Source organism: Palaemon carinicauda, chromosome 25 (genome assembly GCF_036898095.1).
Source record: "Palaemon carinicauda isolate YSFRI2023 chromosome 25, ASM3689809v2, whole genome shotgun sequence".
NCBI classification, from domain to species: Eukaryota; Metazoa; Arthropoda; class Malacostraca; order Decapoda; family Palaemonidae; genus Palaemon; species Palaemon carinicauda.
This window is the reverse complement of record NC_090749.1, coordinates 94417005-94429560: the sequence shown is the minus strand read 5'-3', so window position 1 is coordinate 94429560 and position 12556 is coordinate 94417005. Positions and strand designations below refer to the sequence as shown.

General features: G+C 50.3%; 1 protein-coding gene across 3 annotated transcripts in view; it reads left to right on the top strand.

Annotated features, from left to right (window-relative positions):
* LOC137618716 (zinc finger protein OZF-like) overlaps positions 1 to 12556 on the top strand; it is a 912062-nt gene that overhangs the window by 57688 nt on the left and 841818 nt on the right. The gene's annotated exons all lie outside the window — the stretch shown is intronic.

Sequence of the window (12556 nt, the reverse complement as noted above, 5' to 3'; positions counted from 1 at the left end):
TGGTGCATGATGAGGTAAGCATATTGCCTTCTGAGGCTTTGCCATGGTGTGTAAAAACTGGGGCATTGCCCATCTCTATACAACCTTTGCCCCCGCCCCCATTACCAACAATAGTACTAACCTCTCTCATGCTATGTCCTTGCCTGATTTGATGTAGGTTCCACTTGAAACCGAGATACCAGGTACACCTGTAGTGGGGAAGCTGCGCACACGCAGCAAATTCCACCTAGCCAACGGACCTCACTGAGAAAGTTAACAATCTTGCTTTGAACATTGATGGAACCAAAATCAGAGAAAATGACATACGCTTACAAAGTTAAGGAAAAAAAAAAATCTGTAATTAAATCAACAAATACAACTACTAAAATTACTGAAAGAAAAAACCGAGGTCGAACAGACAATTAAAGTTATCCCAATACTTAACGCAAGGTCAACATCAAGTGGAAATGTTGTAAACTTTACTAACAAAATGGACTTTTTATTCATAAAGGTTACTCAAATATCAAAATGTTAAAAAGACCTAGTGTAACAGTCTTTGAATATATAGAGATAAACTTTATGCAAAAAAAAAAAAAGAGAAAAATATCCTTTGTAACAGTCTACAAACCTCTGTGAACAAATACTAGTATCATCTTTGAGGAATTCAGTGCATTCATTGAGATGATTATCATGGAGAAAAATGAATTAGTTATTTGTGGAGACTTTCATCTTTGGATGGATGACGCATCAAATCTTGACAGTCTGGTATTTAGTGAGTTATTAGAATCATATCAATTAGTGAATAATGTCGATGGTACAACTACTTTAACTGGGCATTCGTTGGACCTAGTTTTGAGTGATGGAAAGAATAACATTGTATCTGTTATAAATGTTGGAGAGAAATGTATTATCTGCCCAGTGCACAAACTTATTACATTTAGTCCATCTCTACAGAAACATGTAGTAGTAAAGAAATATAAACTTTAGACATAAATCAAATATTTCTCCTAACGTATTTATTGAAGAAGTTACAAAGAAAATAAACGATCCCATCAACATTCCCTGTGATCATGATGACCAACGTCTGTTAGGAGCTAAGTGTGCTAACTGTCTTATGACCACTTATAATAAAGTGAGTATGATACCCTGTGCCCACTATAACTGTTAAAGACCAATCTCCTTGTTTTGATGGAGAGACTTTAGTGAAAAAGAGAGAAAAAAGATGTAAAGAAAGAAAGTGGAATCGGGTAAAAACAGAAAGTACAGTACATGGGTAGAGTACAAAACTGCAATGTATCAATGCAACTGCCTACTAAGAAGGTAAAACAGTGAATGCTATAAGAGAAAGATCCGCAAAGCAGCAACAGACATAGATAAGTAATATTGGGAAATGCAATTGAGAAAAAGCTACCTGATGGATACAGTGACCAGGAACTAGTAAATAATTTTCTAGTATTCTTTAAAAAGAAAATTGGAAATATAACCAGGTCACTTGTTAATATTCAACATCAGATTAATGATATACCAGATGCACAGATACAATTAATGAGATTACCAGGAATTAAGCTCATACAGACCTATTTCGAATCTATTCTTTGTTTCAAAAGTGCTAGAATATGTAATTCTTGAACAAATGGTCTGTCAGTTCCCCAGAAGCTTTGCCAGACCACCAATCTGCTTACAAAAAACTATACTCTACGGAGACAGCCATCTGCTCTCTTGTAAATGATATGCTGGAAATGATGGATGAAAATAAATGTGATATTTTAATATTACTCAATCTAAGTGCTGCTTTTGATAGAGCTGTGCATGAACTTCTACTAAATGATTTACAGTGCATCCGTGTTGAAGATCAAGCTTTCGAATACCTAAAAGATTTCTTGGATGGCAGAAATTACTGTGTGCAAGTTGGAAACTCATATTCATCATATGAACCTTTAAACGGAGATGTACCCCAGGGGAGTGTACTCAGCACAATCTTATTCTGCATCTATACTATCGGTCTATTGAAGAAACTGTACTACAAAGGCATGGTGTGAAGTTCCAAACTATTTGCGGATGACACAATTTTACTTCTCCATAGATGATATAGACAATACTAATGAAACTCTAAACTGAATCCTCGAAAGTGTTAGATAATGGATGACAATTTAACAACTAAAATGAAATGAGAACAAAACTGAGTTGTTCCGTAACCGAAATACAAACCACGCTATTTACATGGGGTATTACTTTCGGCGTAGCTGAAATGACGAGCCATTAGATTTTTAACGAGGGTTTACTACCCCCTTGCTAGTTAGCGAGGCAGTAAGAGATTCCCCCTCACACACTGGTGAACTGATTCACTTCACTTTTGGCTCCGGTGACGGTCAGACGTGTCTACCTCACCCTCGCATTTTGACAGCCTTAATCTTTTTTGCTTTTTCTTTCAGAGTGTGTTCGGAAGTTGGCCTCTACCTCTATCATGCGGAAATGCCCTGGCTTACCCGACCGCCCTTGTGGGACGTTCATATCAGCGGTCGAGACGGACCCTCACACCTTGTGTCCGTACTGCAGAGGTCAACGGTGTGATAGGGAAAATGTTTGTAGTGAGTGCAGGGAGTGGTCTACCTCCCAGTGGGAGAGGTTTTCCCGGCAATGGAAGAAGAAGTCTAAGTGGGATCTTTCTCCTTCAAGGGTTGCCTTGAAGAAGGAAAGTTCCAAGGACTCTTCTTCCGCTGCCCGAACCTCCTCCAAAGCTCCCACTCGATCGGTCTCTCGTGAGAGGCCGGCGAGCGGTAGGGTAGGCCATTCTTTTGTTAACCAACCTCGGGCTTCGGCAGAGGGTGTTGCTTCCCATAGCGAGGCAGCTCCTCCTCCTCCTCCGGGGGAGGATATTGATAACTCTGTTACTAATGATGATTTATTGCAGCTTTGGGCTTCCTTGGGGCTTAAGGGTTCGCCCTCCAGGGAAACCCTGTGTGACTTTATCCAGTTGGGAGCAGCTGTCAAACAGTCGCCAGTGATAGCCGACGTAGATCCTCTGTCTATCGTCGACGTTGTTGTGGCAGAGGGTTCCGACGGGTCGGGTCAAACCCCTGCCTTGGTTGCTGATGTAGCTGAAGGCTCAGTTCCCCCCTCCGAACATCCTTCGAGGGAAGAGCTGAGTCCAACAGTCTCTCCTGCGGGTGATTCTCCCCCTCGGGGGAGTTCACTGACAGAGACTCCTCTTCGGAGGACCGACGATGGTGTGCCTGCTCCTAGAGGTCGTCTTCTCCGCAAGGCTCGCCCTCCTCTCCGCTGTAGAGGGCTTCCTTCTCCCTACAAGGGGGTTAGGAGGCGCCTCTTCGGTTCTTCTCCCTCGACGTCCCCCGCAAAGGTTCCTCCTCGACGTGAGCTGACCGTAGCAGCTGCATCCCTGGACCTCTCTGCAGATCGTTCGCGATCTCCAACGCCTGCCAGACCTGTGGACCCGCCTTCTCCGTTCCTGGAAGCTGACGCGCTGTGGGCGCCCACGCACCCCATTTTCCAACGGCCTCCGGTCCCTTTGGGGCAGAAGGACTTGTCTCACAATGTGAGCAAGTCTCTTCAGCGCCAGGTTTCACCTGCACGCCAACGTTCTCATGCGCGCTCTCGCGCAGTAGCGCGTAAGCGCTCTCCTGCTGTTGCTGAGGACCTTCCTGCGTGCCAGCGATCTCCGGCAGCAGAGGCAGAGTCATCTCGGCAGCACTCTCCTGCTCGTCACCGTGCTTCTGTTCGCCAGCGCTCTCCTGCTTGCAAGCGCTTGCCTACGCACCGGCGTTTTCCTGTGCACCAGCATTCACCTACTCGCCAGCGCACATCTGCACGCCCTTTTCCTGCCACGCGCCAGGCGCGCCCACGATCTCCTGCGCGCCCACGATCTCCTGCGCGCCCACGATCTCCTGCGCGCCCACGATCTCCTGCGCGCCCACGATCTCCTGCGCGCCCACGATCTCCTGCGCGCCCACGATCTCCTGCGCGCCCACGATCTCTAGCTCGCCAGCGATCTTCTCCTGCGCGCCCACGATCTCCTGCGCGCCCACGATCTCCAGCTCGCCAGCGATCTTCTCCTGCGCGCACCTGCGCGCCCTCGTTCGCCCGCGCGCCCACGATCCCCGGATCTGGGCACAGGCAAGAAGATGCTTCCTTCTTCTTCTCGCCCGCGATCACCTGCGCGCCCTCGGAGCTCGCCTACGCGTCAGCCCTCGCCTGCGCGCCCTCGGAGCTCGCCTACGCGTCAGCCCTCGCCTGCGCGCCCATTGTGCGCACTCGCCTTCGCTCCCTTCCAGCTGGACGAGACGCTACATGCGCTTGCGCTCACGGAAAGTCTCCTGCACGCGCCCAAGAGCAGCCCCCGGTACGCTCCTCTACTCCTGTTGGCCCTGCGCCCCAGCCGCCTGCTCCAGACCACGCGCCAGCGATCTCCTGCGCGCATGCGCAATCTGTCGCCTGCGCGCAAACATCCTTCAGCACGCCCGCGCGCACACGATCCTGCGGTCCAAAGGTCTCCTACGCGCCCACGCTCTATGTCGCCTGAGCACGATCGGCCTACGCGCCATCGCTTCGTGCCACGCTCGTCACGCGCCGACGCTCGCCTGTGCGCCATCGCTCGCCTGTGCGCCATCGCTCGCCTGTTCACCATCGCTCGCCTGTGCTCCAACGCTCGCCCCTACGGCCACACGCCCCCTCGCCTGTGCGCCCACGAGCACCCTCGCCCGCGCGTCCACGCGCCCCTTCTCCCGCGCTCTCTTTCGTCTGCGCGCCCCTTCTCCCGCGCGCCCACGCACCCCTTCACCCGCGCACTCACGCGCCCTCTCGCCTGCACGTCCGCGCGCTCCCGCGCTACTTCATCTCCGCGCGCCCGAGCGCCCGCACTCTCGCTCGCGAACCCGTGATTTATCAATCGCGCCAGCGCGACCCCAAACGTGATTCTCGACGGGTTTCGCAGCGCAAGCAGCCGAGTGAGTTTCCAGGAGCGCCCACAACCAGGTCATCATCTTCACGATCCCCCCCCCACAAGCGCAGGACAGCGCGCTCGCAGGAGGAGGGGAAGTCTTCAGAGAGGTTTAGGCATCATTCTTCTTCTTTTCAGGCAGGCCCTGTGGTGTCTACTCCAAAGGATCGCCCGATCCCCTTCCCTCCAGTGGGAGTCTCTGACACTACTTCCGTCAGTCGTCAGCCTTCTTTTGGGTCCCTTATCAGAGCTGTCGTCCAGGCTGTTAAGCCCGCCTTCGCTGACTTGGGCCTCAAACCAGCGTCCCCACTGAAGAGGAAGAGACGAGTAGAGTTCGTGGTGACTTCTGCTAGGGTCAAACTGGCCCCCAAGAAGCCCATAAGGAAGGGTCCTTCCTCCCCTCAGGCATTCTCTCCTTCTCCTGTGGACGAAACTTTACCGTCCTCAGGAGAATCTACCGAGGTGAGGCCTTCTCCCACTGCACCAATGGGAGAGACCCCACCTCGAGTAGGAGAATCGTCGCGTACTGGGGCGGAGAAGAGTCCTCAGGCTTCTTTGCTGGAGTCCTGCATCCCTCCTAGAAGGGAACCGAAGGACTCGAAGACCGTCCCGAAGTCTTCTTCAAGGATTCGACCAGAGCCAGCGAGACCCCAGGAGAACGTCCACGTGTCCCCCCAAGTAGAGCAGCTGGGGACAGGAGACTTTGCTGCCAACTCACCAGGAAGAGAGCAGCATGATTCAGAGCACGCCTTCTGGCAGGTTCTAACCTTGATGAGGCATCTCAACAAGTTCAAGGACCCCAAGACCGCCCCTCGTGAAGGTAAGGATACGGTCCTGGGCCAAGTCAACGGCACTCAAAAACCCTCTAAGGCCAGTGCGGCTCTGCCTTGGTCCCAAGGGGTGAAGAGTGCCAGAGATAAAGTTGAGGGCCAGCTCGCGGAACTCGCCTCCTCCAGCCATTCCTCTGCTGGTAACAAGCTCCTCCCACCTCCTCGTGTCCAACAGAGGAGGAACTTCGAGATCATGGAGGAGCCTTGTTTAGCTCTTCCTTTTTCACCACTCCGTGGAAGAGCTTACCAGGGGAGTCTCTCTTGAGAGACACTCCAACCGGCAGGTGACATTCTCGGCAACGGAGATCCTGAGTCAGGAGAAAGTCGCAAAGTGTGCCATGCAGGCCACTTCGTGGATGGATGTCTGGCTAGGGTCTCTGGGCATCCTGTTGCGTTTCGAGGATCTTTCCAAGGAAAGCACCAGGAAGGCCCTGGAGACCTTCCTCCTCTCGGGCACACGTACCATCGAGTTTCTGGCCCACCAAGTTTCAAACTTGTGGGCAAACTTGATCTTGAAACGACGTGATGCGGTGACCGAGAGGTTCCACGCGAAGGTCCCAGCCATGGATGTCTGCAAGCTCAGACACTCTTCCATCCTAGGAAAGAGTCTGTTTAAGCCCAAGGATGTGGAACAGACAGCTGAGAGGTGGAGGAAATCGAACCACGATTCTCTCCTCCAAAGGGCTCTTACATCTAAGCCCTGCAAACCTCCAGCACCCCAACAACCTCACCAGTCCAAGTTGACGAAACCGGCGCCGGCAGCAAAGACAAAGGTGTCCAAACAGCAGCCCTTTCCTGTCAAAGACAAGAAGGGCGGAAAGTCCTCCAGGGGAGGCAAGAATCCTAGAGGGAGCGGCCAAGGCCGCAAACGCTAGGATTGGCAATCCCCCTGCATGTCCACCAGTGGGGGGATGCCTACAAAGTTGTGCGTTCAGGTGGCAGCAACACGGGGCCGATTCCTGGATGATCTCCGTGATCAGTCAGGGATATCGCGCCCCGTTCACGACATCTCTTCCTCCCCTGACAGCGAATCCAGTGTAGTTGAGCTCCTATGCCATGGGATCGGTAAAGGGGCTAGCCCTTCGGGCAGAAGTCGAGACCATGCTCAAGAAGGGTGCTCTCCAGGAGGTCGTCGACGTCTCCCCAGGCTTCTTCAGTCGACTCTTTCTTGTAAAGAAGGCGTCTGGAGGCTGGAGACCCGTCATCGACCTCTCAGCCCTGAACAAGTTTGTCAAACAAACTCCGTTCAGCATGGAGACAGCAGACACGGTCAGACTTTGTCCTCGACACAGTCCAGAGCTTCTCCAACTGATTCCTCCAGGGAGAAAGCAGAAACTGAGGCAGTATTGAAAACCCTTCGTAGGGTTAACCTGGCGCAGTTGGCTCCTGTACCACTCATGGTTGTCCCAGTGACCATGTCTGAGTTTCCATCGGGAGCGTTGGATGCTCTCATTGACTCCGGAGCTGAGGTCAACTCCCTGTCATCGAGAGTAGTACAGGATTACCAGCTGCAGATGTTTCCCAACACCATTGGTCTGAAGGGTTTAGGGCAAACAGGACCTAAGACACTAGGTACTGTACTGTTGACCCCTATACTGCATGGAATGACATTCGCCCCGGGTGTGTTCCATGTAGTGCCTTCAGGGACTATGGCTGAGCACGTAGTGCTTGGTTACCAGTTCTTGAGAGCAAATGGGGTGATAGTTGACGGAGCCCGAAATCGGCTGAGCGTTGGCATTACTCCCCAAGAGCCTCTCTGTGAGTATTATGTCCCGATACGTGGAGCCTGTTGTCAGCAAGTGCTTGAGGTCCACGCAGCCGATTCAATGAGGATTGCCAGTATTGAGCCAGTACTTGTTCCAGTTAGTGTTAACTTTCCCAAGGGACTTGACACGTCTTTTAGGTGCCCTGCTTGTCCGACCAACTGTTGGCCGGAAATGTATTATGATGGCGACATCATAACCCCTGGTCTGTCAAGGAAAGTTATAGCAATCCCTGGCATCCTTGAACTGAAAGACAGGAAAGCCTCAGTTTTAGTCAAGGGTTCATCTGAAGAAACTGCCAAGACCAAGAAGGGCGATCTCTTGGGGAAGGTGTTCACCATAGCAATGGTGGATGCTCCTCTATCCTGCCTGATAGCACAGGAGTGTGACCTGACTCCTGAACCGAGCGTATTGGAAGAGATAGACAATCTGTATATCTCCGACGAACTGGACTCTTCTCAGAAGGACCAGTTTTGTCAAATGCTTCGACGTCATCTTCCAGTTATCAGTACTGGTGATGATGATGTGAGAGAGTGCTCAAGCACACCAATACGCATCCACCTGTATGACGAGACGCCCATTTATCAGAGAGTTCGATGGTTTGCCAAACCCGTCGCTGACGCCATCGAGGAACAGTGCAAGGAGTTGCATGAACTGGGTATTATTGAACCCAGCATCTCTCCTTGGTCTTCACCCATTGTTCCAGTCCGAAAAAGGACAATAGTATACGGTTGTGTGTGGACTACCGTAGACTGAATAAAGTGACTGTCTCTGATAAGTTCCCGATGCCTAACATGACCGATTCCGTATTTGGACTTCAAGGAGTCAAATACTTTACAACCCTTGCCCTGGTTCATGGATACTACCAGTTACCATTGGCAGAGGACAGTGAGGCATACACGGCTTTCTCTACCGCTTTTGGAGATTGGCAGTTCAGACGCTTATCGTTTGGACTGAAAAATGCACCTGCAGTGTTCCAGAGAGAAATGCAGAGTATTCTCCAAGAGTTCCCGAAAGCCAAGGTGATTTTCTACATTGACGATATATTGATACTTGGGTCTTCTTTCGAGGAACACCTGAAACTGGTAGAACGAGTTTTGGCAACTCTCCAGAAGCACGGACTCAAGATAAAACTCGGGAAGTGTTCTTGGGTTCAAGCCGAGGTCCAGTATCTTGGTCATCTGGCTGGACGTTCTGGTATGCGTAAGCTACCAGAATACATCCAGAAAGTGGAAGACTTCCCTAAACCGACCACTGTGCGTGAGCTACGGGGATTCCTGGGACTGGTCAACTTCCAACGGAAGTTTATCCCCATGTGCTCACAGATAGCCAAACCATTATCTGCGAAGACTGAAGGACAAAAATCTCAAGGAACTAGGAAACTGAAGTGGACTGCAGAAATGGACAGTGCCTTTATGCGCTTGAAGGAACTGATCAAAGAGGACATTATGTTGTCATACCCTGACTACTCCGCTGATGCTAAACCCTTGGGGTTGTTTGTTGACACTTCGGGTGAAGGTGCTGGTGCTTGTCTGTGCCAGGAGTCCTTGGAGCATCCAGGGGAGCGTCGGGTTATAGCGTACGACTCTATGACTTTCCTTGACTGTGAGACCCGTTACTCTACCATTGTGCGTGAGTTGGCTGCTCTGCGATGGGGAGTGAAAACCTTCAGGGCCTTCCTCTATGGTCAGTTCTTCGTTATCCATTCTGATCACTGTCCCCTGATGTACCTTCATGACATGAAGATGGTGGACAGTCGTCTAGCACGGACACTGGAGGACCTGTCCGAATTTAACTTTATTGTTAATTACTATCCAGGTGATCAGAATGCCGCAGCTGACTGGTTATCCCGCTGGCCCGCATTAACTGACTGTCTTTTTGCTACCGAACCCAGCACTCCCAAGTTGCCTACTGGACTGGCCTTGTATAAGGAGGTTCGTGGTGGTCCAGATTCTCTCGTTGAATCCTTGGAGCTAGTCGTGAACTGCTGGACAGAAGGGTCAGGTGTCACACCCGACTCTCCGCTGAAGGGAGCCAAGCTCCGGGATGCCTTAGTTCAGCAGTTTCTGAAAGACGCTGGTCGACTAGGCTTCAAACTGGACAAGACCAGCAGGAACAGGATCAAGGCAATGAGATTTCCAGGTACAGTTCCAGGTCTGGAGTTGCTATTGGCAGCATTAAAGTTAATGAACCTTGAAATCTGGGTCTATTGGGGTTCCACTTGTCCCGTAGTCTATCGTGATCCATCCGTGACTGAGCCTCAGTGTGTGCATCTTCAGTGTCTGTCTGGAGTGCATTTTAATACTCTGATCGAGCTCCGCAATTACGTCCCTCCAACTGACGTGATTCTGGGCCATAAGGCGGAGGTAAAATCTCGTGTTCCTGCTCTGAGGGCTTGATCACTGATGATCAGGAAGCGCCGGAGGATTGTCCTGTAATCCAGTACGTGACAGAAAAGGCACCTCGTCAGTCCAGTTGTACCCATGTGTCTGAACACTCGGCAGTAGGTATAGTAATGCTGCAGGAGACCTTATTTTGTGCTCTTGTTGATACAGGAGCTCAGGTTTGTCTAGCAAGTGAGTCTGTACTGAGCCAACTTGGCATAGAGTACCAGGTACTATCAGGAGAACAGCTAGAGGGGTTGACTGGTTTCTGCACCAGCATTCTAGGCTACGTCCAGTTAGAGGTGAAGTGTCCTTCTGGGTGGAGGCTACCACTGTTTAACTATGCGGTGGTAGCTGCCAAAGCCATTAACTTTTGTTTTGTTCTTGGTAGGAATATACTGGACGCAGCCTACCTGACACTGGATTCACCCCGAGAACAGTTGGTGTATGACCACACTACTGTTCTTCAGTTGTCTCCCAAGGTACTCTCAGTCTCCTCCCTGCATACCGAGACCACTGTTATGAAGGTAGCTGATCCTGAATCTGATCAGGGAGTGTTCTCCGGAAATGCTCTTCTGTCCTTTAGTCAGGTGTCCAAGATCCAAGGAGATCATCGACAGATTCAATCTGTCATTAAGATGATCTACTCTGGGGTTCCTGCATCTCGAGTTCCACGCTCCTGTCTACCCTATAGGAGATGTTGGTCGAACCTGGAAGTTCACCAGGGTTTGCTAGTGAAGCGGAACCCAGACGGCTCAGTAGTCCCAGTAGTCACCTTTAATGTCCTGATTGACCTAGTTGCCGAGACACACCTCCAGAATGCTCACTGGGGGATCGGAAAAATGAGTGCAATGCTCCGTCGACTCGTCTGGCACAGATCTTTGATTAATGTAATCAGAGATATGTGCCGGACGTGTTGGGAATGTCAGACTTGTAAGGTCTCAAGGGAGGTGGTTGCCCCGCCGACCTTGAAAATAGTGACCTCTTCTCCCTTTGAATTGGTTGCTATGGATCTTGTAAGTCTCCCAACAACCAGTACTGGTTTTATTGGGTGTCTGATGGTAGTCGACCATTATTCCAAGTGGGTGACGGCAGTACCCATAAGGAATAAGAAGAGCAGTACGATATGCCAGGCGCTTGAAGACCAAGTTTTTCCTGTTATTCCTCGTGTTCCAGTCCGGATATTGACTGATAACGTCCCTGAGTTTATTTCCCAGGAATTTATTGAGTTGTTGGAGCGGTATAATTGTTGTACATGTGAAAACAACTCCGTATAAGCCCTCTAGTAACGGTGCAGTGGAGTGAGTGAATCGTACCATTGGTGAGTTACTGAGGTAATTTCTGGGGAATCTCGGAAATGGGACTAGTTCTTATCCCGAGCAGTTCTCAGCTACAACCATTCTCACCACACTGAGATTGGCTGTACTCCAGCTGAGAACATACTGAAGGGTGCTCACGATGTTGATAGTATCCCGTTGCTATCAGCAGAAACGAGAGACCCATGGGCTGAAGGACATCCTCGGTACAAACCATTTAAAGAGGGTTCTCTGGTGCTTAAGAAGGTGCACCTGTTGGGACACCTTCTGATGAACAATCTCATCCCTAGGTTTGAGGGGGTATTCCGTGTTACTAAGGTACACGAGAATAAGGTCACCTATGAGCTGCAGAGACTGCCTGATGGTGAACTGGTAAAAGCTCACCATATCCAGTTAAAGGCCTGGTTTGAACCTCCAGTTTATCTTAGGAGGCAATTTCTCTGGTATCCGAAGGGTCCTGATCCTGTAACAGAGACTCTGAATAGTCCAGAACTCATGGATGACAGTCCTGTTTCTTCTGAAGTCTCTGAGAGTTCTAGTTCTAATAGTGATGGCGACTTCTATGGGGTGGCTGCAGTAGTGGCGTCCTACCTTCTGTCTCGAGATTGTATCAAGTCTCGACGACAGAGGAAAAGTCACCATCCTACTAGAGCTACTACTCAGCCTAAGCCCATTCTTAAGCCAGCTAGGACTTACGAGAGAAAGAAAGCATTGGATGCTTGGTTATATCCTCCGGAAAATTGTGATGAGACTCCTGTGTTAAAGCCTGAATTGTTTCGAGATCATTTGGTCCTCCAACTATGGGAGAACAGCCCCACTGAAATGTGTAAAACCCCTATTTTGTCTCCCGAGTCAGTGGTTCACTGTCCTGTTCCTGAATTGCCAACGCCCCAGTTCTTAGCTTCTTCTTTCCAAGAGGAAGGTATCGTTCATCCTCCGGGGAGTTGGGAATTCTGGGAAGTTTCCAGTATTCCATTATTGGAACTACCTTCTGTTGGTTCCAAGAGTTCTAGTCCAGATTGGTCAAGACCTGCTACTTTAGAAAGTCCTGTTTCTGAATCGGCAGTGTCTATTCATCCTGATAATGACTTTCTCAGCTTTTTGCCACCCGATTGTGACGACCGACTGTCGCCTGTGGATCCTACCTCTAGTGGATTTAGTCCCCCATGGACTAGGTCAAAAGGTCCTGTTCTTGACCTACCTTAAGTTCAGTCTCGAGTCCTGGAGTGGAGACCTCGTCTCACTGACCAGACGAATATTATAGAGAGGGAACCATCCTCCATTCCTGAGTCACCTCAGAATTCAAACCCTTTCCTACATTCTGATGGTG